The 26,412-nt window shown below is 45.0% G+C and overlaps 1 protein-coding gene across 5 annotated transcripts in view; it reads right to left on the reverse strand.

Moving 5' to 3' along the window:
• HHAT (hedgehog acyltransferase) overlaps positions 1-26,412 on the reverse strand; it is a 368,911-nt gene that overhangs the window by 162,177 nt on the left and 180,322 nt on the right. The gene's annotated exons all lie outside the window — the stretch shown is intronic.

Genomic DNA, 26,412 nt, shown 5'->3' on the forward strand with positions numbered 1-26,412 from the left:
CCTCGGACCAATCCTATTCAACTTATTCATAAATGACCTGGAGAAAGGGGTAAACAGTGAGGTGGCAAAGTTTGCAGATGATACTAAACTGCTCAAGATAGTTAAAACCAAAGCAGACTGTGAAGAACTTCAAAAAGATCTCACAAAACTAAGTGATTGGGCAACAAAATGGCAAATGAAATTTAATGTGGATAAATGTAAAGTAATGCACATTGGAAAAAATAACCCCAACTATACATACAATATGATGGGGGCTAATTTAGCTACAACGAGTCAGGAAAAAGATCTTGGAGTCATTGTGGATAGTTCTCTGAAGATGTCCACGCAGTGTGCAGAGGTGGTCAAAAAAGCAAACAGGATGTTAGGAATCATTAAAAAGGGGATAGAGAATAAGACTGAGAATATATTATTGCCCTTATATAAATGGATGGTATGCCCACATCTCGAATACTGCATACAGATGTGGAGATTAAAGAGGCTAGGACTCTTCAGCTTGGAAAAGAGGAGACTAAGGGGGGATATGATAGAGGTATATAAAATCATGAGTGATGTGGAGAAAGTGGATAAGGAAAAGTTATTTACTTATTCCCATAATACAAGAACTAGAGTCACCAAATGAAATTAATAGGCAGCAGGTTTAAAACAAATAAAAGGAAGTTCTTCACGCAGTGCACTGTCAACTTGTGGAACTCCTTAGCTGAGGAGGTTGTGAAGGCTAGGTCTATAACAGCGTTTAAAAGGGAACTGGATAAATTCATGGTGGTTAAGTCCATAAATGGCTATTAGCCAGGATGGGTAAGGAATGGTGTCCCTAGCCTCTGTTTGTCAGAGGGTGGTGATGGACGGCAGGAGAGAGATCACTTGATCATTACCTGTTAGGTTCACTCCCTCTGGGACACCTGGCATTGGTCACTGTTGGCAGACAGGATACTGGGCTGGATGGACCTTTGGTCTGACCCGGTACGGCCGTTATTATGTTCTTATGTTCTCCCTTCACCCTGAACTACTCCCTTGCCTGCACACAGCCTCTAGCTACCCCCTTGCGTGCACATAGCATCTAGATACCCCTCTCCCTGCACTGAGCTATCCCCCTCCCTGCACCCTGGGCTATCCCCCTCCCTGCACCCTTAACTACCCCCTTGCCCACACACAGACCCTAGCTACCCCCTCACCTGCACACAGCATCTAGATACCCCCCCTCCCTGCACCAAACTATCCCCTCCCTGAACCCTGAGCTACCCCCCTGCCAGCACACAGCCTCTAGCTACCCCCTCCCTGCACCCTGAGCTATCTGCACACAGACCCTAGATACCCCCTGATCAACTCTGATCTCTATGCCTGCTACTTATAATCACTTAAAATCTATCTTTCAGTAGTTAATAAATCTGTTTTATATTTTATCTAAAACAGTGTGTGTTGATTGAAGTGCTTGGGAAATCTCAGCTCAGTTTAGTGTATGTCCTCTCCACATCGAGGGAGGGGAGGACTGGGTAAAGAACTTATACTGGCTAGGCTTCTGACCAGTCCAAGATGGTACAGTTCTGAGTGCAAGGGTGGGGAACTGGGGAGGAATTGGCAGGAGCCTCTCTATTGTTATTTCATGAGTGGCTAGGGAAAGGATTCATGTAACTCAGTGGGGTGTGTCCCTGCCTGTGGACGTCTGTGTAAGTCCAGTACCTGCTAGAGGTTTGTGGCTGGACACGGCATCACAGAGTGAGAAAGATACCCAAGGTTAGTGGGACAGAGGGCTCAGTGGTCCCACAGTCCAGGTTGCACCCCAGGGCCCCATCACAAAGGTGTTTAAGCTAAACAAAAAAAAATGCCATTCTTATTCCAGAATAATTGTCCACACAGGGGTTTATATCAATGAGAGTTTTACCTGAGCAAGAATTGCTAAAGAAGGTCTTCATCTTCTGTATGATGAAAAGGGGAAGATCATGTTTGCGCCCATTAAAATGTAAGCTGCAACAAATGAATGAGCTGTGTTTTCCCAACACATGACACCCATCAAATGTGACAAACGTATGTCACATTATTTAACGATGACAATAGCTTATCATGCAGCTGAAATACAGCAGGGGTCATGCACTAATTTTATAAATTCCTTTAAATCACAATGCAGAAATATTCACACTGCATAATTGCTAATTTATGTTTGCAAACCCTATGCTACAACTCAATTTATAGAATCTGAAAATTACATTAAGAATATAATGCAGTTCTAGTAGTTTCATCTTTTACACCAAATCAGCTATTTATGTTTTTAAACATATTTTACTGAGGCTTTCAGGTAAAAGAACAAGAGACAAAAGCAAACAAGTAATACTAGCTATACAAGCTTTCTAGTATTTACCTGAGATATTCAGTTAACCTATATAAAACGAAGCTAAAAGGTAAGTTTTATAGGGCAATAAAAGCATATGTTTCTGTGACAGGTAATCTACACATATATATAATATATATATATATATATATATATATAGGGAGTGATATCCATAACAGGAGTTAGAAAAAAATGAAACATCATAATTCATCTGTAGTACACCCTATAAAGAAGCGGGGACGTATTTGCCTTACAGTTAGGACACCCCCTTATGGAGGCAAGGGGTTGACAAAAATATTTATTTGGTTTTGTTTTCACTGAAAATTTTACACAGGTTAAAAAAATAATTTCATGACCAGCTCTAGTGCTAAACATCTGGGGCATGTGTTTTCCCAACTGCCATAGGAATAGGGGAGGCCATCACAACTGTCAGCCAGGAGATCCCTCTGGCTGGTATAGCCAGCCAGTCTCCCACAGGGATCAATCTGCTGAGGAACATCTCCTGCTGACTCAGTAAGTCACAGGCTGCCAACTCATCCATATTTAGAGGGTAACACCCTCACAGATTCCTAGGGCCCTACCAAATTCACAGCCATTAAAAATGCATCATGAACAATGAAATCTGGTCTTTTGTGTGCTTTTACCCTGTACTATACAGATTTCATGGGGGAGACATGCATTTCTCAAATTGGGGGTCCTGACCCAAAAGGGAGTTACAGGGGGAGTCACAAGGTTATTTTAGGGGCATCATGGTATTGTCACCCTTATTTCTCCACTGACTTCAAAGCTGGGCAGCCGGAAAGTGGCGGCTGTTGGCCGAGCACCCAGCTCTAAAGTCAGTGCCCTGCCTTCCCCTATGCCAGCCCCTTATCCTCTGACTCGCTCATCACCAGCATTTTTATTGGGGAAGAAAGAAGAGAGAAATCACCTACAGTAAAAACAGCTGGGGGGTGGCAGGGTATTAGTGAGAATTAATTTAAACTTAAAGGAAGAAAAAATATCTGAAAATTAGCCTGGAAGAAAACAGAGACAGAGAAATAATCTAAAGAAAATATGTATCAAGATAGGGAAGGAAAAGCAGAGAAGAGGAAAAGAAAATAGAAAGAAGAGGGTGGGAGAAAAAGGGAGACAAGGGTAAAGAATGGTTACTCACCTTCTCATAACTGTTGTTCTTTGAGATGTGTTGCTCATGTCCATTCCAATAGGTGTGTGTGCGCCGCATGCACAGTCATCAGAAAGTTTTTCTCCTAGAAGCACCCGTCGAGTCGGCTGTGGAGCCCCCCGGAGTGGTGCCTCCATAGCGCTCTATATATGACCCTGCCGACCTGGCGCCTCCTCAGTTCCTTCTTGCTGGCTACTCTGACAGAGGAGAAGGTGGGTGGGTTTGGAATGGACATGAGCAACACATCTCAAAGAACAACAGTTACGGGAAGGTGAGTAACCATTCCAAGGTGGTGGGGTTGGAGTTATGGAATCGCTGATTGGAGCACTGCTCTGCCAAAAGCTGCATCATCTCTATCGTGCTGGACGATGGCGTAATGAGGGGTGAACATATGCACCGAGTACTAAGTCGCTGCCCTGCAGATTTCTTGGATCGGGACTTGGGCCAGGAATGCCATCGATGAGGCCTGAGCCCTTGTGGAGTGTGTCATAAGTGTCAGGACTGGGATTTTGGCCAACTCGTAGCACATGCAGATGCAGGAAGTCACCCTAACCCTAACCCCTCTGCTTGTTGAGGTAAAACATGGCAGTGGTGTTGTCCATCCTCACTGCCATGCACTGGCCTTGCAGCCGGGCCTGAAAAGTTTGGCATGCTAGCTGCACCGCTTTGATGTTGACATGAAGGGAGAACTTATCCTGAGACCATAGTCCCTGCGTTTGTAGATCTCCCAAATGCGCACCCCATCCCAGAGCTAATGCGTCCATTACCAGGGACAAGGAGGGCTGTGGAAGGGGACTCCTTCACATACCATCTGAAGGTCGAGCCACCATTTGAGGGACTCGGGTATGTGCTCTGGTATGTCCAGGTTGTCGCGTCCCGGGCGAAAGGCCGACGCAAGCCACGCTTGCAGGGGTCTGAACCTCAGCCTGGCATGCCGGACCACATAAGTGCAGGCTGCCATGTGGCCAAGGAGATGTAGGCAACCTCTTACAGTAGTGGTTGGGAATTGCCTGAGGCCTTGAATGATGTGTATCATGGTTTGGAATTGTGTCTCTGGCAGAAATGCTCTTGCCTGCACCAAGTCCAGCACTGCTCCAATGAACTCTATTCTCTGGGTCGGAGACAAGGTTGACTTCTTCACGTTGAGGAGGCGGCCAGGTCTTTTGAAAGTGGATCTGACAAACCAGACCTGAGATTCCACCTGCTCCCTGGTGTTTCCCCTGAGCAGCCAATCATCGAGGTCGGGGCATACCTGCACCTGTCTCTTGCGAAGAAAGGCTGCTACTACTGACATGCACTTGGTGAAAACTCAGGGGGCTGTCAACAGACCAAATGGGAGGACTGTGAACTGATAGTGTTTATGGTCGACCACAAACCTTAGAAATCACCTGTGCGTGGGGCAAATGGCTATGTGAAAGCACGCGTCTTTCATGTCGAGGGTGGAGTACCAGTCTTCTGGATCTAGGGAAGGGATAATTGTGCTCAGAGAGACCATACAGAACTTCAACTTCACCATGAATTCGTCAAGTCCTCACAGGTCTAAAATGGGTCAGAGACCCACCTTTGCCTTGGCAATTAGGAAATAGCAAGAATAGAATCCCTTTCTCCATAGCTCCTGAGGAACCTCCTCCACCCCTACCATGGTGAGGAGCGCCTGCACCTCCTGGATAAGGAGTTGCTCATGAGAAGAGTCCCTGAAGAGGGACAGGGAAAGGGGGTGGGAGGGAGGGGAGGAGAAGAATTGGAGAGAATATCCCACTTCTACCATGTGAAGAACCCAGCAGTCCAATGTTATTTGGGACCAAGCACAGTAGAAGAGGGATAGATGGTTCAGAAATCACAGGGAAGGATCTAATGCTGAGACAGGTGCTTCGCCCTCGGGTGCACTTTCAAAATGACTGCTTTGAGCCTGACGAAGGTTTATTCGGGCCCTGTCCCTGCCCAGACTGAGGATGGGTGGGCTTGCGCCTGTCATTTCTGCCCCTGCCATCTGTAGGGATCCAGCCTCGGCTGAGGCAGATATGACCACTGTTGCTCCAGTTGGGGCTTAAAGGGCTTTCTTTGGGTTGCCGGGGTGTGCATACCCAAGGATTTCACTGTAGCCCTGGAATCCTTTAGGCTTTGCAACCTGGAGTCTGTCTGTTCAGCAAACAGCCCCACCCCATCCAAAGGCAGGTCCTGCATAGTTTGCTGAACCTTGGGTGGGAGCCCCGAGGCCTGCAGCCATGAGCTACGCCTCATGGCAATTCCTAAGGACAAGGTGCACATCGCTGAGTCCATAGCATCCAGTGAGGCCTATAAAGAGATCCATGCCACTGCCTTGCCCTCCTCGACAATAGCCCCAAACTCCTCTTTGGACTCTGCTGGTAAGAATTCCCTAAACTTCAGCATTGAGTTCCAGGAGTTGAAGTTGTATCTACTCAGGATTGCCTGCTGATTGGCAATCCTGAGTTGCAAGTCCCCTGTGAAGTATACTTTGTGTCCGAATAAATCCAGGTGCTTGGCGTCCTTGGACTTAGGCGCTGGGGCTTTCTGTCCCTTCCTCTCCTTCTCATTCACTGCAGCCACCACCAGGGAACAGGGCTGCGGGTGTGTGAATAGGTATTTGTACCCTTTAGACAGAATGAAATATTTCCTCTCCACCCCCTTGGCACTAGGAGGGATGGAGGCCGGGGTCTGTTAAATGCCCTGGATAGTTTTGATGAGTGGTAGTGTGACCCTAGATGGTCCCTCTGATGCTAGGATAGCCACCATAGGGTCCTCGGTCTTTACCACCTCCTCAGCCTGCAGGTTCATATTTTGTGCTGCCCTGCATAGGAGTTCCTGGTGGGCACCACTATAGGGGGAGGCTCAGAGGTGAAGATGCCTGCCACAGCCTCGTCCGGGGAGGAAGACAGGGAGGGGAACTGGGTCCTCCGGACCTTCCTGGTCCTCCGGTACCTCCTGTCAGCCACCCCAGGGTCAGGCTCAGGAACAAGGGTGGGTTCCAGGGGAGGTGGTAGGGCTGGTAACTCCTCCGCACCTCTCAGGGTGGGACAGCTGGCTGCTGCCTCCGGGACCCTCGCCTTGGACTCCGCTGAAAGGGAGCCCCTGGACTGGATGTCCTGGGCCTAGTGGTACACCCAAGGGGTCCAAAATGGCCACTGCATTGGCCCCGGTCACTGTGCGGGCCATGGTGCCACACCCCTGTCTGGTTTGCCCGTGCCAGCTTGCATTGGACCCACTCCAAAATTCAGAGTGGTATCTTGTCTCAGGTGGTGTTGAGGGACAGAGCATTGCAGGCTTTCCCCGGGACGGTGCCGCATATTGTGGCATCGGAGGCTTGGCGCGAAGGGCTGGGGACTGTGGTGCAGCCATGTCTATGAGGTCTTTCACGGCCTCAAATGTGTCTGGGATGGAAGGCAGTTGCACCTCCTCCACCACCTGACACAGTGAGTCCAATTGCACCAGACTCAACGGCCCCCTTTGTGGGACCGAAGTCAATGGTGCCAGCTCCAAAGTTTTCGGCACTGGGGGCTCCTCCCTGGCACACACCCCACTGGCCGGTTCCAATAGCATGGGTCCCTCCTTTGTTTCCGGTGCCGCTTCCGACCCAGGGAATGGGACCAGTGCAGAGTCATCACCGACTGTTTCCGCACTGCGGGTCTCCTCCAGAGTCCTTCCATGATGCCATCTCCACCACTGCTGGGGCACTATGCACTGATGCACTCAGTGCCAGGCCCTACCACGCCAATGCTGGTTGAGGCCTAAGTAGTGCCTCCATGAGGAGCTGCTCCAGTCTAAAGTCCCGTTCCTTCTTTGTTCTCGGGTGAAACCCTTTGCAAATCCTGCACTTATCCGCCTGATGTGTTTCCCTCAGACACTTTAAGCAAGTGTCGTGAGAGTTGCCCGTTGGCATAGGCTTGTTGCAGGGCTTGAATCCCTTGGATTTAGGCATGCCCTGAGTTCCCCGGGAGAGCGCAGTCGGGTTGGAGGGGAACCCTTCACCCCACAGCGAACTATTAACACTACACTAACTAATAACTAACTAAGCTAACTAAGGAAATCAAACACTAAATTAGACAGAAGCTAGAGAAATGTGGAGAGCTTGCTGAGCAAGATGCCACAGTTCCAATGACCGTCACTGGTGGTAAGAAGGATCTGAGGAGGCAGGGTCATATATAGAACGCAATGGAGGAGCCACTCCAGGGGACTCCACACACCTAACTGGAATCGATATGAGCAATCATTTGAAGAACTTGTTTATTTTATAAACACTGTGATTTATTACAATATTTTTAATCTATTGTTTTTGTAATGGGGTCGGCACCCGCCTCTCATGAGCACCCCCTTTTCTGTGGCCGATATGCTTGTGATCAGTCTTTTTGGGGGCAGTACCCACCTCTCGCAGGCAGCCCCCTCTTTGGTTGGTTGGTTGGGTGTCAGCCTGCTTTTGGTTTTAGTTCTTATATTAGGGTGGCACCCACCTCTTGAGAGCATCCCCCAGCCGATGGTTCTCTCGGTGGGTCTTCAGCGACTCAGCCCTTCGGCTGAGCTGCGTACACTATCCCCTCCTTCCGGGGTATGTAGTCCCAAGTTCTTATTATAGCCCTGGTATGGGGCCGTACCTCTTATGCTTCTTCCCAGAGACACTACCTTCTTCAACCACCCAGCTGGGTCCCATCTCAGTACCCTCAGCTGGTGTCTTTTCAGCAGCCCTCCCTTGGCTCAGGCTGCAGCCAGACCAGCAGGACCCATCTCAGTGCTCAGTCCCCTGGGCTCAGCCTGCCCGCACTGACCTTTTTGTGGTCCTGCTGCTCGTTCACCCAGCCAAGCATCCGGTCTTTGGCAGCCTTCCCTGGGCTCAGTTCTGTCTGGTGAGCTCTCTGAAGTGAGCTGTCCATGGTCCTGCTATTCATCTAGCCAGCCACCCAGTCCTCCCTCATCAAGCTCCATGCAGAAACTGAAGACTCTGCTCTGCTGTTTGCCTTTTATCTGGCCCTTCTGGTCCCTTATTGGTCACTCCAGCAGCCCCTCTGATTGGCCACTCCTCTGCTGCCACTCTAGGTTGCTTGGAGGACTTCTTGCTGCTCTATTCTGGGGCAGGGTGACGCAGGGCAGAGAGGCCTCCGGCAGGGGGCCTCCAGACCTAATCCACCCTGCCATACTTGCTCTAGCCACAAAATACCTGACTGTTTCTCCAGCTCTGGATGACACTCAGAGCAAGTCCATATTAAGCTTGTGTTCTTCCCATAAGGTATGCCATGGTACTGGGTGGGCTGGAGTCTTAGGAAGACATGAGTGCCTATATAGGTACTAAGATTCTCTCCTCAGATTCCACCTAGGTCTCAGTGGTCACCAAGCTTGCAACTCTGATTATTCATCTGGGATGCACAAGTGCCCAGGCTCTGGTCCTTAGAAGGCAGCCTGGACTGAGAGAGCAAGCCATTTGAATGGAAATGACTCCAAGCCATAAGTCAACAACTACGCAGGTCAGAAATAATTAAGTTTACTAATTTTTGGCCACTTTGAGTATGTCTACTCAGCAACTAAGCTCCCATGGGTGGCCCCTGTCAGCTGACTTCGGGTTTCGGGGCTCAGGCTGTGGAGCTGTAAAACTGTGGTGTACACGTTGGTTTGGGCTAGAGCCCACAGAATCCAAAAGCTCTAATGTCTACACCACAATTTTACAGCCCCACAACATGAACCCCACGAGCCTGAGTCAGCTGACATGGGCTACCTGCTTAACTGCTGTGCAGACAGACCCTCTAAAAATTAACTATAACATTTTGTAAGTGGAATAGCCTGCAAGCTGTTCAGTTTTTATAAAACAACCTCACTTCTCAGATAATGGAAGCATTAAACCACACATCAGTGCAAGGTGAGACATTAGGCTGAGAAGTATTTCACACCACACAAAACACTATGTGTTATGTCCTGATCCTGATTCCACTGAAGTTGATAGTAGGTATGCCATTGACTTCAATGGAAGGAGGATCAGACACCTTCCTTTCATAAACATGGCTAAAAGAAAACTAAACAAGGCAATCTTCCAATAATGAAACTCCCCCTTTGATGCAAAATGAGTGTTAAGATTCAGATAATTCCATTTGAAATACAAGCAAAATTAAAATTCGTTGAAAATGAGGACTTCCTTAGAAAATCCTATTATATGCTGAAGTGACTGAACTGGTATATTAAATCTGAAATGGCTTTTCAAAACACTACCCCTTCATCACTATTGTAACATATAAACCTATGTAAGAGATGACAACTTTAGGGATGTTTAAAACAGGGAAAAAATACAGAAAGAATACTTAGGTTTCTGACTAAACAACTGAAGAAACAAAACACTCATAATACTTCTACTGGCAAATATATTGTTATGTGGAAAACTATGCCACAACTTATTCTGATATACATAGGAAACTGTGCTTACATAAGCACATTTTCCCTAATGCTCTGTAACCCAGATGGACTTCATTTCTTACTAAAAATTCTTGTGGTAATTTAAAAAAACTTGCCTAATGTGCACGTGAGCTTTAACATTTAAAAGGGGTCATCTTTTATCAAGGGTTGTCTAACACCACATTAAACTAGTGAGGTGAGAGAACTTCCTGGAGACTAGAAGTCAACATGCAGCAAAACTATTAAAGACTGAGTTGAAAACTGATTTTTAAAGTAAAAACAGGTACCAGCCTCTCTTAGTGGAAATGTCGTCAAGCCCATTCATAATATTACATTCAATTATTCCTTCATTAGACTCCAGGTAGACTCAAGTTGTACACATGTGGGCCTACACCTTCAAACTCGTACTCACAGGAGATGTTCCAGTGACTTCAAATCGATCTACTCACAGAGGCCCAAGTCCTACAAAGACTTATGCACACCGTTAACTTTGCACTGTATGTAGTTTTATTGAACTCTATGCCCTGTGAGTAGTGGGGCTACTCACAGGGCATAAAGTTAAGCACATGCTTAAGTCTTTGCAGGACTGTGGCCATATGGACCACTCACGAGTAACAACTGCAGGATTGGGCTTGAAGTCTTTACATTACAATCTGTATTTTAGCTCAAAATTGATATAGTTTAGGCTCAACATTGTGTTGTGATACAATTAAACAAAGAACTCATTTTACAAAACCTGATGGGAGTTCCCTGCAAGACCCACCCTTCCATCTCTACACTCTGCCCAAAACTCTCTCATTAAGGTACCCATTGAATCAAATTCAGAGATAAGGTAAACGGCCATTCAAATGACATTAGTTAATTGAAGTGAATGTACAAGTTATGCCAGTGTACATACAGTACATTCATCTAGGTGAATTACGCTGACTTAACATATCAGTTCTGAATGTGTCCCTTTGTTTCTTTTGTCCATCCCCCTTCATGCTTTTTTTGAGCAACTGGTTGGAACAGCTTCGTTCACCAACCCCCTGCTCTCTTCACCTCCCAAAGCTTCGGGAACATACTGTCTGTGAAGCCACATGACCACACAACACTTTCTTGTCCTCACTGTTTTAAAACCAATCATGTCTTCAGTCTGCAAGCTGCTGAGGGCAGGACCTCTGAGAGGCATATGACACACCTGTGGCACAGAACTTTGTGCATGTAGAAGAATGTGCCGCCTAGTGGCTATAGTAGGGTGTGCTCCCCAGTGGCTATAGCAGCATTTTCTGCTCAGGTGCCCCCTGCCAATAGGCCCTCCGGCCCTCCAGTCAGGTAGGGTTGCCACCAGACCAGTTTTCACACTGATTGTCTGGTTTTTTTGGCTTTTATGTCTGGATGCATGTAGGGTTGCCAGATGCCTGGTTTTTGGGGACCTGGCAACCCTAAATGGCACCCGAACCAAAAGTCCGGTTACCCCAGGGCAAGGGGAGGCACCAGGTCATTAACCCACACCAGCTTCTGCTCAGCCAGAGCCACCTCCTACCTGCAGGCAGGCTCCTTGAGACAAACCAGCAAGTGACGGGGGGAGAGGGTGAGAGGAGTAAGTGACTGGGGCGTGGCCTTGGGGGGGAAGAAGTGGGGCAGGGGATGGAGCCTTGTGGGGGGTGGGGGAAGAGGCAGAGCAGGGCTTCGGGGATCCAGTTACCAGACATTAGAAAGGTGGCACAACTATGGTCAAGTCATATATAGTCTCCCTGCTTCTCTTTTGTGGTAAGATGGACTCCCACCAAACAATAATCCAACAAATTCACATCGGGTCTTTGGCCTGATTGGGCTCAGTTGTCCTTACGCCCCTTCTATCAGAGGGTTTTCAGACCACTTTCCTTGGTGGTCCGGTAGGGGAACCCAGGCCCTGTCCCCAACACTATCACCCCTCTGGGTTCTAGCCCAGGGACCCTAGAGAAAGCAACTAAGGTTTACTTCCTCAGACTCTTTGCTACCTCCCTGGAACATTTCCTCCTTTGGCCTATCTTCTGCCCCTTTCTCCAGCCCCTTCTTGAGGCTCTTCACCCTTGCCTGGGCTCTGCAGAGTTCTTTGCCACTCTTGTACAGAGCAGCGCCTCTCAGGGCTTTCACTCTAGAGACCTGTAGCCAGACGCGCGCCCGCCCGCCTGCCTTCATTTGCTCTTTTGAGTGCAGCCTGCACAGTTTACCTTTCAAGGGCAGTTTGCACAGTTTTCTGTTATGCTGTTACCAAGCCACAAGCAGCAGAAGTCCCCAGTGATGTTAGATGCTTGCTTAAAGCTACATTGCTCTATATTACCAATTGTATTCATGCTTATGAACATGTAATCAATTAACATAAGGAATGAGTGAAATAGTGAGAGTGACAGCCAATGGCAAAGCAAAGAAGCAAATACCGCCTTTTATGGAACCATGGTATTACCTTGGTGAAGGTATAAATCTCGAGACAGGCAGCCAGGTCGAGGTCCCCAACAAGGAAATGTAACAGCACGCTAAACTCGGGACCGGACTGGAAGCAGTACAGCCCTCCCATGGATCCAAAGGGACTCTGGGGACTCTCGTTGCCTCAGGCTGATCTCCAGACAACTGTAGCCTAGCCAGCCCAGCCACCTGCGAAAATGAAACCAACACCCACGCCTGCAGCCTGCCAGCATGAATGAGTTGTGTGTCTGAGTATAATTGCACAAATAAGGGAAGCAAGAAATCAACCCTCAGTACTGCTCAAGTTCAACCTTTGTCTGTAGTTATTTCCTGGCTGGTTCCAGGGAACAGGTAACAAGACCCATCTCCTGTCTGCCTTTCCCCATGCTGTCGGTATGTCCATGTTTCTCTATGGGCCCTTTGCCAGAGCTCCTGTCTCAGGAGAAGATCCTAAGGCTTACTCTCCCCCTGAGCCTCCAACTTCCGACCCTGATGTTCTTTCTTTATTAGTCAACCAGCTCCTCCCCAGCTGGGCTAATACTATTTGAGTCTGCCCCCCTTTCCCCACCCCCGCAGGCGCAACCAGGAGCATTAATTGCTCTCTAGCTCCAATTAACCCCTTTGCTACAGTGCGGGGTTCACACCCCATCATACTACATGTATGAAGCTATTCTACATAAACAGTAGCTCTGGCTGACATTTTGTTTTATTTTATTTTTGAATTTCAATTAAACCATTTAAAAAAAAACATTTGTTGTTTTTCAATGAACTGTAATAAAAACATTTTCATGGGAATTTTTCTAACTAAACATGCCCCTGAGATGTTTGGAAAGCAAATACTGCAACACTGGAAAAGCCGAAAGAGAAGTTCACAGTGGACCTGAAGAGCTTCATTGTGCAAGCAGTGTTAAATGGATGCCATCAACTTAATGTAAATAAAGTTACACTTTTCTCTGAAAATATGTTCAGTAGTACTGTTAAAGGAAATAGCTAAGATTACTATAACAAAGACATAAAAAAAATTCCTCCATTTCCTCCCAATTTGTTGACTCTATGCATTTGAAAACACTTTTGTATAGCAATACTGCCAACCTCAAGCATTCAAAAATCATGAGTTAAGCGCCAAACAATCATGAGATTGACTTAAAAATCATGAGATTTTATAAAATTGTAAATTTGGAATTTTTCTGGTTTTGGAGCCTTTAGGGTTCATGTTTTCAAGCTTTTCTTAACAATCATGAGAGATGGAAACTTTTTTTTTAAATGAAAACTGGATTCTAATATAATCACATGACTCCTGGAGGTGGGGCTTTAAGAGAAACACCAACCACCACAAGATTTGTGATAAAATTGTGAATTAGCAACAGTGGTAGGTGTCTCTCTCTCTCTCTCTTTTTCTGGCTCTAAGGGTTTTCTATAGAGATCATCACTATAGCGTATAAACGTATCACAAATATGTAAGATCTGACTAGCTAGGTCCATAATGGGCTTCTTGCAGTCATAGAGTTTAAGGCCAGGAGAGATAACCAGATCATTTAGTCAGACCTCCTGTGTATCACAGGTCACTATGACCACCCAGCACCCACAGCCAAGTCCTCTGGTCTTCGCCCTTCCCAGGTGCCAGAGAACTGTGCTAAGGGGGTTAGTCTCTCTCTCTCTCTCTCTCATACACACTGTAGCAGGGCAGTAACCCTTCTCCTGAGAAAGGTGGGCTGATTGGGTGTGGCTGCAGCTGGGGCCATGCCTCAATTAGGCCACCCCTGGCCTTCTTATAAGGGCTCAGCCAGACACTAAGTCAGTCTTTCTAGCTCTTGAGAGAGAAGGATCTGGCTGCCTGGGAGAGAAGGGCACTTGGGACAGAGCGGTGCTGGGGAAAGGGAGGAGAAGCTGGGGAGCTCCAGCCTGACAACTCCCCAGGCTGCAGGCCTTGGTAAAGGCCTAAAACAGGTACTGGGGTTGCAAAGGTGCAGCCCGGGGTTAGGCAAAGGCAGCAGGTCCAATCCCACCCTTTCCAGTGATGAGTGGGTTACAGACTGCAGTCTGCCCCAGTGAGCGGGGGCTAGATGATGACTGGCAGTAGCCACTGATGCAAGGTGGGGATAGAAGGTTGAGTTTCCCTGGGAGGGGAAACCCAGAGCACGGTGGGGTACTGCTGGGGCAGCACCCCAAGATAAAGGGTACCGGGTCCAGGAGGGACACGGGGCCAGCAGCAGGTGAGCCACCAGACCCAGTAAGAGCGCTCTGAAGCTGGTGAAGAGCTAATTCCCAGGATGACCAGCAGGAGGTGCCACACCGGTGAGATGTTGCTTCGCTACAACTCTCTCTCTCTCTCTCTCTCTCTCTCTCAAAATCACATTTTCTAACGATAGATAAGGTTAGTCAACTTTCCCTATTATTTGTGTGGAGATTTCACACAGTAACACAGGAGAGAATTAGAAAACAGGAAAGTGACTGTAAAAATCATAAAAATGGATACAGTTATAGAGGGGCAGGTGTGTTTTGTGAAACCACATTACTTTTTCTTTTTTAAATGGATAGATTTCAAGTTATGTGCCTTTAAAATATGAAAGATAAACAGAGTACATGATGAAAATTAATTCATTTGTAAATCTATTTTAGATTTGATCATCCAAGGGGCAATCAGTAACATGAGGAAAGAGTTTTAAAAGATTTTTATCTAATATCTCTTTAAAATTATTCACATGCATTTAACCAAATTAAGTACAATTCACACAAAGGTTTATAAAGAGCTTAGTGTTCTGAATATTTAAATAGATTTAAAACTTAATAAGAAGGGAAAGAAAATTGCAACTCTGTGTTCTGAAAAATGTCACACCAAAATAAAAAAATGCAAATGTAGCGGCACTCTACCAGGTTTCAAGTTCAGCAAATGCATGCCCTTTAGTATTAGATGGGAAAGAAGTTCATTTCTGTGAGATGTGTGCATTGCTCCTACTTTCCCTCTGAAGGCAATAAAACCCTCAAGCAAAGCTCTTCTGAGTCCAAGCACATAGCTCCCCTGTTTCAAAAGCTTTTTTTTTTTTAAAGCAGAATAGAAGTTTTAAAACTTTTTTGGCTGTTTATGAAAATTGACTATATAATATTAGCATTCGCACCTTCTTACTCAATTGATCTGTTCCTTGTGTGTATTCAGAGTCAGATTACTTTTATTTAATGCCAAAAATGAGGTTTTACTCCTGTAAAGCCCTGAACAGCTCTCTGAGAATTAACTGGAACTTTTTGCTCCTAGGTCATCATCAAAAGAACTGTTTACAAAATTCCAATGAGTTATACTGGGGTAAATCCACTGAAGACAATGGAATTGCACAGGTGTCACCAAGGGTGCAATTTAAAGACAATGGATTTGCAAAGGTGTATCTCCTCTCAGAGTGAACCCCAGAGGGTTGTATTAGATGCTTGTTCTTCCACATCCAGAGCCCTCAGATGCATAGTCCCACAAATCTCAATCCTCTTGTCTCTGTGAAGCCATTAGGAGAGCGGGAGAGACAGAAGGGGCCAAAGTGCCTGCATGCTATAGACAATACCCAGATCTACACTTCCTTTTCTGCTGTGCCTCTTACAGAGGAGCACATTGAATGCAATAAGCACAGTAGGAACTACAATTCTACTTGCATTTAACAACAAGGGGAGGTGATGGGTAGCAGGGCAAGGTGACTTGCTGGGTGAAAGAAACGAAACTGAGTGTTCAGACATTACAGATTCCTTTGTAGAGGGATGATGATAATATTATGCACTTCTTCAGCACTTTGCCTTCAAGTGTCTCAAAGCACTTTGCCAGCTTTCATTAATTAATCTTACAACATCCTTGTGATATTGGGGTGATACTGTACTAAATATCATTAACCCCATTTTACAGATGAAGACAATGAGGTTCAAATATTAAATGTTAAGGGTATGATTCTATACTGCAGGGGTTGGCAACCTTTCAGAAGTGGTGTGCCAAGTCTTCATTTATTCACTCTAATTTAAGGTTTTGCATGCCAGTCATACATTTTAACGTTTTTAGAAGGTCTCTTTCTATAAGTCTATAATCTATAACTAAACAATTGTTGTATGAAAAGCAAATAAGGTTTTTAAAATGTTTAAGAAGCTTGGGGAGTGGGATAGCTCAGTGGTTTGAGCATTGGCCTGCTAAACCCAGGGTTGTGAGTTCAATCCTTGAGGGGGCCATTTAGGGATCTGGGGCAAAAATTGGTCCTGCTAGTGAAGGCAGGGGGCTGGACTCAACTCAATGACCTTTCAAGGTCCCTTCCAGTTCTAGGAGATTGGTATATCTCCAATTATTACCTTTTTTTTTATTACCTTCATTTAAAATTAAATTAAAATGTAGAGCCCCCTGGACTGGTGGCCAGGACCCGGGCAGTGTAAGTGCCACTGAAAACCAGCTCACGTGCCACCTTCGGCACCCATGCCATAGGTTGCCTACCCTTGCTATACTGTCTTTCTCCTTGTGTAGCCATTTATCTCTGTGCAAAGAGATCGCACTGGATGTAAAACATTATCATTCTGGCAGAGGCCAGATGTGGGGGGAGCATGTGCCCTCATCTCCCCCAGCCCACAATTTCTAACGGGGTTTATCATAGAATCATAGATTATTAGGGTTGGAAGGGACCTCAAGAGATCATCTAGTCCAACCCCCTGCTCAAAGCAGGACCAATCCCCAAATGACCCCCTCAAGGATTGAACTCACAACCCTGGGTTTAGCAGGCCAATGCTCCAACCACTGAGCTACCCCTCCTCATATTTATTTATTTATTTATTTATTTTTACAGGGAATGGGTTCAAAATATGTGCCCCCGCCCCCACTATTAATAGTTTCGCATCACCTCTGCATTCTGGTCTGGTAGCATTTTATACCAGCTTTGCAAAACTTGAAAATCAGCGAAGACTCAGTGTCAATCTTCAGGAAAACAGGTCTTATGCAGTAACAAGGGCTTGAAGAAAGATATAACTGGTCATTGAAATTCACCCCAGAAGAAAACAAGGGTATGTCCTGTGGGAGATGCAGAAATATGGGCAGGGGGAGGGGACAAGTGGAAGAGCTGTTTACATACTGTACGAAATGTTCTGAACATCAACAGATGCCACCTAAATATGAAATATCATTGGATACAAGGTCGTAAGGTTGTGTGAAACTTTAAAGAGTCAGCATATGATAAATTGTTCCCAAGCTAAAGTACATCTCTACCCCGATATAACACTGTCCTCGGGAGCCAAAATATCTTACTGCTTTATAGGTGAAACTGTATTATATTGAACTTGCTTTGATCCACCAGAGTGCGCAGCTCTGCCCCCCACACCCAGAGTGCAGATTTACCACGTTATATACGAATTCGTGTTATATCAGGTCACGTTATTTTGGGGGTAGAGGTGTATTCAAAAACAAATACTTTCTGTGGTAAGGTCATTCCTGCCTCACCCATCTCTGTTCACCTTCCTTAGGACATATGGGCCCCCTCTCAGAACTGAGGACAATTTCTAATACTGCACAGGCATGGAGATTTCTAGGCAAACATAGCATCTTTCATGCCGAAGCATCTTACAAACTATGCAGCATATAAAGGAATCACTTCTCACATCAATGAAATGCAACCACCTCTGCAGTATAACACAGCAGCTACATAATGCAAAACACTATCACCCAATTGTTGAGGATAGGAACTGAAAATATCATATTCAGTTGAAAATGCAGGTAAAATTTAATTGGGCAGAATATAGTACAGTTGAACCCTGTTATCTCGACGGCCTAGGGGTTTGCCAAAAGCCGTCGAGATAACCAATGATCGAGATAAACCCCTATCCACTCCCCCACCCCCTCCCTGCCCCCTTACCGCGCTGCCTGCACGTGGCTGGATCCGGCAAAGCGGAGCCGGGCGGACGGGCGGGCGGCGAAGCGGAGCCGGGCGGGCGGCAGGCGAAGCCGGGACCAGGTATGTGGGGCGGGGACGGGCAGGGACCAGGTATGCGGGCCGGGCGGGCGGGGACAGGCAGGGACCGGGTATGCGGGGGCGGGGAAGCGGGGACGGGCGGGCGGGGAAGCGGAGCCGGCGGGCGGGCGGCAGGCGAAGCCGGGACCAGGTATGTGGGGCGGGGACGGGCAGGGACCAGGTATGCGGGGCCGGGCGGGGACAGGCAGGGACCGGGTATGCGGGGGCGGGCGGGCGGGGAAGCGGAGCCGGGCGGACGGGCGGGCGGCGAAGCGGAGCCGGCGGGCGGGCGGCAGGCGAAGCCGGGACCAGGTATGTGGGGCGGGGACGGGCAGGGACCAGGTATGCGGGGCCGGGCGGGGACAGGCAGGGACCGGGTATGCGGGGGCGGGGAAGCGGGGACGGGCGGGCGGGGAAGCGGAGCTGGCGGGCGGGCGGCAGGCGAAGCCGGGACCAGGTATGTGGGGCGGGGACGGGCAGGGACCAGGTATGCGGGGCCGGGCGGGCGGGCGGGGACAGGCAGGGACCGGGTATGCGGGGACGGGCGGGCGGGGAAGCGGAGCCGGGCGGACGGGCGGGCGGCGAAGCGGAGCCGGCGGGCGGGCGGCAGGCGAAGCCGGGACCAGGTATGTGGGGCGGGGACGGGCAGGGACCAGGTATGCGGGGCCGGGCGGGAGGGCGGGGACAGGCAGGGATCGGGTATGCGGGGGCGGGCGGGCGGGGAAGCGGAGCCGGGCGGACGGGCGGGCGGCGAAGCGGAGCCGGCGGGCGGGTACGCGGGGAACCGCGGGGCTGGGGAGCCGGGGAGCGGGCGGCTGGGGACACGGTGGGTCGGGGACGCGGGGAGCCTGGCGGCTGGGGACGCGGGAAGCAGGCGGCTGGGGAACCACGCCGCTGGAGAGCCGGGGAGCAGGCGGCTGGGGACACGGTGGGTCGGGGACGGGCTCGAGATATTAGGGTTCGGCGAATCGACATAACGGATGAGAAACCCATAAGACAAAGAGGGAGTTTGGCGGTTCCACTTGTAAACCGTCGACTTAATAGGATTGGCAAGTTAACCGAGGTCGACATAAATGGGTTCGACTGTAATATAAATTTGACCAATCCAAGATCAATAGCCCTGCTTTTATTAAAGTGGTATTTTTAATCAGTCAGGACCCCAGTTTCATCTCTCATCTGCAAGAAAGCATTAGCACAGTTTTCTTTAATACTGTGTTGGAGCACTTGTTCCTTACTGACTCAGAGGGCTACTGATATTCATCTGTATCAGCAACATCATCCAGTATCTCCCATCCAAGTACTAACCAGGTCCAACTCTGTTTAGCCTGAGAAGACCTAAAGAAATCACAGCCTTGCATGGCTTCAAAAAGAATTTTAAAGATTTTGGCAGCTTTAATACATTTCCCTTGCCTTTGTGTGTGTTTAGGTTAGAACCATAACACCAATTAAACATTTGATGCATGCACAGCAACGTTTTCAATGCATGCATATTGCTTTTCTGAAATAGCATTTTTCAAAATGCTATGAACAACATTGTATTTTTGCTGTATGCTCATCTTCCTCTAACACGTCTTGCTGAAGACTTATTATTTGCAGATCATTACACTGTCACATTCAACATGGTCAATTAGACAACTTTTGTTTAGCAATGATTTAAAAAGCAGCCACGCATTTTTGAGCATTTGTGTCCTTATAGCATTCTGCCTTTTTGATATAACAAGCAGAAAAAAGAACTTTCAGAGGCATTACAAGCAATATTAGAGAGCCTCTTTTTAATGAGGACAGTAACTTCTACTGCTTCAGCAAAAGTATTAAAAAAGCTAACTCCGTATATCTTCTTGTATTGAATCATACTGTAGTGCTGATAAACTTAAACTTTGTTGAATAGGTGGTGAAATTGGAGTGACTATCAACTGTTATCTGATCCTAAAACAAAGACTTGAACTGAATAAAACAATCTCATACAGCCCAAACCCACTCCCATTGCAGCCAATGGGATTTTTGACACTGACTTGTAGATCGGGGTTTGAATCTCTAATGATTTTAGTTGATCCAGAAAGACTCCCAACTTCTACTTCTATAGGTGGAAGGGGGCCTGTATGTAAATCAGCAAGATTTGGCAAGTCAGGGTAGGGGATGCAGTTGATCACTTTTAAATTCATACATGCTATGGTGATTTTAAAAAAATAAATGTTTAAGATTTTATTTACATCCTCAAACAGGTGTATGAGCCCGTTAAAATTAGTCCACAATGAGCTCAGTGAAGAAGACTGAAAACACGGTTAGTTTAAATAATGCATAAAAACCCTTTGACTGATGTAATTAAAAAAAATTATTTGAACATGACAGAAGCAAAATCTCAACACGCATTTCCTTTTTATTCTAAACTGACTTTAGGCTTCTTCCATGCCAACAAATCCTTCTACAACATACATCAACTCTTCTAAACCACAGAAATATCTCTTCCTAAAATTTGTGAACAGAGCTTGGGAAAGTTGCTGGATTCACTGAGACTGATGTCCTCTACTAAAGCACCCACTGAACACGGGGTCTACAGATTTCTACAGTGCAGTCTTCCCCACACATTGATTTTTTTTAAATGTTATTTGAAGAGCAAGGCAAGGTCTAATGTATTAAGAACTCCTGAGTTTTAATCCTGGCTTTGCTACTAATTCCCTTTTCAGACTAGCACATCACTTCACCTCTCTATATCTATCTTAGGCACTTATATGGCCCTCCTTGCTGTAGTATCTCAGCACCTCAGAATATTTAATGTATTTATCCCCACAACACCGTGTGAGGTAGGAAAGTACTACTCTCCACATTTTACAGATGGGAAACTGACGGTGAGAAACTAAGTGACTTACCCAGGGTCACATAGGATGCTTGTGACAGAGCAGGAATTGAACCGAGATCTCCCTCAATTCAGGTTAGCACTCACCACTGGACCGACCTTCCTCTCTTCCACAGCTGCAAAATGAGGCTGCTAATGCCGAACCACTTCCCAGGAGCTTTGTTAGGATTAATTAACGTTTGTGTATCAATGCTAAAATTTATTACACAAAATATAAGTAGATTGTTCAAAATGTAACACTGAAGGATACAGGCAAATATCAGATCCTGTTACAAAGATGACTACTACACTGATATTAAGTAAAATGTCATAACATGTCAGTGGTACCATAGCTGATGTTATAAAGTGGGATTCCCAAAGGAACCTTGGGGAATCAGGTGCTCAACTCCCATTCAAATTCAATAGAAGTTGTGTGCCTAAATTCTTTAGGGTCCTTCGAAAATCCCTGCTATGATCACAGGCCATAGAGATTAACAATTGGGATCAAATGCTGCTGACAAAAGAACTTTAGACTTTTTCTAACAGCAAGATGGGTGATTTTACTCTTAAACCAGAATCAGAAGCTTTCTGAACTGTATCCACCTTCATCTTCACTTCTCAGAGCTAGCAGGCTGAGAAATGATGAAGAAATTATATCTTCAAGGAGTTAAAAAAAATAAAGTCACTAAAGTGAAATGTCTGACCTGAAAAACCTCAAGAAATAAAAAAATACAGGAGATTTTTGAAGACAGATAAATGGCAAACTCTGAAGATTTACCAGTAACACTAAAGATAACTGAAGCATCACACAGTAAGGTTCAAATCAGAAACTGCCGTTTAGCTTTGAGATTGCTGGAATTATTTGTCAGCCATCTATGGGAATGTTTTATTTGTTTAATGATCAGTTTCCATTTCTTTGAGCTCAAAGATGCAAAATTTCACATGTGACACTAATATTCTCTGTCTGATCTTCTAGAGTTATTACAGTGATGGGACTAAATACAAATGCAGAAAAGCAAAAATGGTTAACTACTAACAAAATAAAGAAGCAATTTTTTCTTATTTAAATCACTCATTTTTGTTTCAATATAAATTGTAATACTGCAAGGAAACGCTGCCTGGACGGAGGGATTCAGTGCACTGTACCTTTTTAATTATAATCAAAATAAAGACTTGTCATTTGACAAAAGGCCTTTAAAATTTCTATTAGAATTATTTCAAGTCTGTTTTCAGGATTTTCCCAGGTCACTTACGGAATACTACGTCCACATTTTAAAAAAACTGAAGAACATTAATTTCCTTATGCAATTACACATATAACAAATCTCTCCAGTTAAACCTCAACAACAGATTTAAAGCTAAAAATCCCATTAAAGGACAAATTATAGCTTCCCTCTTCCTAACAATTGGCTGTTAAGAGTCTGGTAGCTTTGCATTTTACCTTCTGGGAAAATACTGAGTCCTCGTTCTCCCTACTCCACCCCATCAGGATATGAGTAATTCCCAGTTTCTTCAAAAATAGATATTTAAATCTGGAGGGGTTAGTGGTGTATAATAGACTTCTACCACTATAGACTCCTTGATGCCCCCTGTCCTTATGGCAAATTTGGCTCAAAACAAGTTCTTCAGGCTGAAGGAGCTCTATTTAGCAGATGAAAGAGAAGGTTAAAAGGTGATTTGATCACAGTCTACAAGTACAAAGAGATTTTATAATAGAGGGCTCTTCAATCGAACAAAGGTATAACAAGATCCAATGGCTGGAAGCTGAAGCTAGACAAGTTCAGAATAGAAATAAGGTACTGAAATTAAGACTGGTTGTTTTTCTAGAAGATATGCTGTAGTTCAATTACAGCTATTGGACATGAAGCAAGAATTAATTGAGGGAAGTCCTATAGCCTGTGTTATGCAGAAGGCCAGACCAGATTACCACAGTGATCTATTCTGGCCTTTGAATCAATGAATACTGACATTAATAAATTAACTCCAATCTATCCCTTAGACCTTAACATGCAAACCCTCATGCATAGATCCGTTGGCAAACAACATTATTATTACATCGTTTTGCAGATTATCTATCTACCTAAGGTATTTATTTGGTCCCCATCACCACAGTATCTGAGCAACTCACAATCTTTAATGTATTTATCTTCAACATCCCCTCTGTGAGGCAGGGAAGTGCCCCATTTTTACTGGTGGGGGAACTGAAGCTCAGAGAAACTAAGTGACTTACCCAGGTTCACACAGGATGCTTGTGACAGAGGAGAAATTGAACCTAGGTCTGCACCGCCCAGGTTAGTACTCTAACCACTGGACCACACACTTTCTCTCTACCAGACCATAGTTTTATCTCAGAAATATCTAGACTAAAATCCCCCAATTTGTATAACAACGGTAAGTGACACACGTTAAGGGTTCCCAAACAAAGTTCTGACACAAATGAATTTATTCCAACAAAATGTACAGTAAATAGAATTTCAAAATAAAACAAATAATAATAAAGACTTGGAAACATACAGCACTTTTCATCTCCTGAGCACTTCACAATCTAAAACTGTCTTCACAACACACCTAGATGCAGAGCTCATTGTAAAAATGCAAGGTTTAGACAATATCTTAGGTAAAACGAGTGTTGTTAAAATTACTGTAGAGATAAAAAAACCCAAGACTAGACAGTAATCTTTATTTTACATTACAGAAGCTACACCTTTTATTCCCCCTTGAATCAGCCTTAGACAGACTGTAAATCTGTCTATTTAATTACACTCTGATACACTCAGGCTTTCATTTTTCATGAAGTTCTTTAACAAGTAACTTTAAAAGTTCTTTCTATTTTTTTGGTACACGGTAGACCTATTTTGTGAGTTTGTTTTGATTTTAAAGTTTAACTGATCGTATTGCAAAGAATTAAAAGTGCAGATGACTATTATAGGATAAATCTGACCAACATTTTAAAAAAAACACCAGTTTATCTATCTTTATACCTACATGCTCGCATCACCATAATCCCTGAGAGCCCAATCTAAAATCCCTTTATTCACTGTAGCCATATGCATAAGCCAGATGACAGAAATTAATTCATATTGCTAAAATATTCCTAGTAGCAACAGCAGATCTGCGAATAATTTTTTTAAATTGGTTATACATTGAGAAGTTACCCAGATATCACTGAGGTTTTTTTGGATGGATGGTAGCTAAGGCCAGTTCATCTGCTTTTAAGATAGCAGGCCTGACTCTACTTACATTGCTGTCATTGGGACTTTTGCTACTGAATCCCATGGGCATAAGATCAGGCCATCTATCTTCTCTTTCTATCTTTTCCACCATAATTTTTGTTCTTCTTTGCTCCATCTTTAGCCATTCATCGCTTCTACAGTATTTTGAGGGCAGGTTGATCGAGGCAGCAAGCCTGCCTGTGTTTTTAATGATTTTAAGACAACAATCCAGCTTTTTGTTGGTTCAACAAAAAGAAAAATGTAATGCACAATTCTGTCTTTGTACCATTATTTTTATGCATGTATACGCTAGTGTTTGATTCACTTGGGTGCTTGAATATCTTGAGGGACTGGGGTGGGGGGTGTTCATTTATGAAGTATTTACATTCAGTGAGGCACTTAGACAAGAATATATTGTTTCATATATCACTGCCTTTGACAGTAGAATTGATTCAACAAAGTGAACTTAGCAGATTTAGGGTTTTTTTTCCAATTCTAATGAAAAAAAGACATGTTTGTTAAAGCTCTGAAGTACATTCATAAGGAATAATTATGAAATTTCCATTTTAATGGAAAACCAGTGCCTCATAAATGTAGAATTATGCTGTTCTTTGCTGAAAAGCCCAAACTACATTGAGATACTACAAAATTCTTTGTTTGGTGGGCAGGGGAGGACCTCCATAACAGATTTTAAATAAGCTGTCCAGTTTTTCTTTTCAGTCTTTGTACCATTATTTTATTTTATTTTCAGTATCCACACATATGATTATTTATACTGTATTCGCTCAGCTAGGAAAGGTGAAATTCATTGAACAAATTAGCTATCAGCATGAATTTTCCACTTACGTATTAATTTAGAAGTGATTATTCTCCACAGAGTGGGGGAACCATCAAGAAAATACTATATATATAGTCCTTGAGAGAACTGACCTCGTGTATACTGAAGTATTAAGACTGACTCAGTTGGATCCTTATTTTAAACATGCACACGATACCCCTCTAAGTGTTCTCATATACCTATAGAGGAAGACTTGTATTCAAATACTTCCAATAAGGTCTTAGGTGAAGCTGCTAATCAGTGTTCTTAAAAAAAAAAAAATCTTGCATTCTGTGAGTATCCAAGTAAAGATACAATTTAAGGGTAGTAGTTACTTGGAAGACGACTGTCATAAACAGTTAGTTAAGGGTTAAGGCAGAGGGATGCCTCCCCCTCCCCCTTCCCTGAGAATCCACTCAAGGAAGGATCAACCAAGTCCTTAATAGAAAAGAATTTATTAAAGAATAAAAAAGAAAGTCACTGTCTCTGTACCCAAGATGGAACAATATACAGGGTCTAAACTTATCAATCTCTGAAGAGAATTCCCCCTCCTTTCTTTCTCAGTAAAAGCAATAACAGTACAGAATTAAAGAAATTCTATAGCAAAACACAGAATTGCAAATACAGAAATAAAAGTATAAGAATACTAGTTCCTTGCTAATACTCACTAGCTTGAATAGAAGAATTTATTGCAGAAACCTGGGAGGACTTGATTAAGATGTCTGGACTCTCTTAATTCCCAAGAGAGAGACTCTAAAAAACAAAGAACAGGAAAAAAAAAACTTCCCTCCACCGGGATTTGAAATTATCTTGTCCCTCATTGGTCCTCTGGTCAGGTGTCCACAGGTACTGCTTGTTAACCCTTTACAGGTAGACAAAAACCTTAACCCTTAACTAACTGTTTATGACAACGACTTATGCCCTGGGAAAACAATTTTATCAAAGAAGAAGCACTGAGAACATATGATGTCAGGATTAATAATACGTAGCTCTTATTGCTTTTCATTCTTAGATTCCAAAATACTTTTAGCATTATCATCATTTTACAGATGAGGAAACTGAGGCCCAAAGAGGTTAAGTGATTTGCCCAATGTCACTCACCAATGGCAGAGCTGTGAACAAAATGTAGGTCTTCTGACTCTTGTCCAAGGTTCTATCCACCAAACAGCACTTCCTCATCAACCCTATCAGTATCCATCAAGGCTACAAAACAGAACTGAGGTATACTTCTGGTCAGAAGGGTGGGATTTTAACCTCTAGAGAGGAGTGAGCATGTCACTGAAACATCTACCTTTGTGCACAA

The sequence above is a fragment of the Mauremys mutica genome, chromosome 3, assembly GCF_020497125.1.
Source record: "Mauremys mutica isolate MM-2020 ecotype Southern chromosome 3, ASM2049712v1, whole genome shotgun sequence".
NCBI lineage: Eukaryota > Metazoa > Chordata > Testudines > Geoemydidae > Mauremys > Mauremys mutica.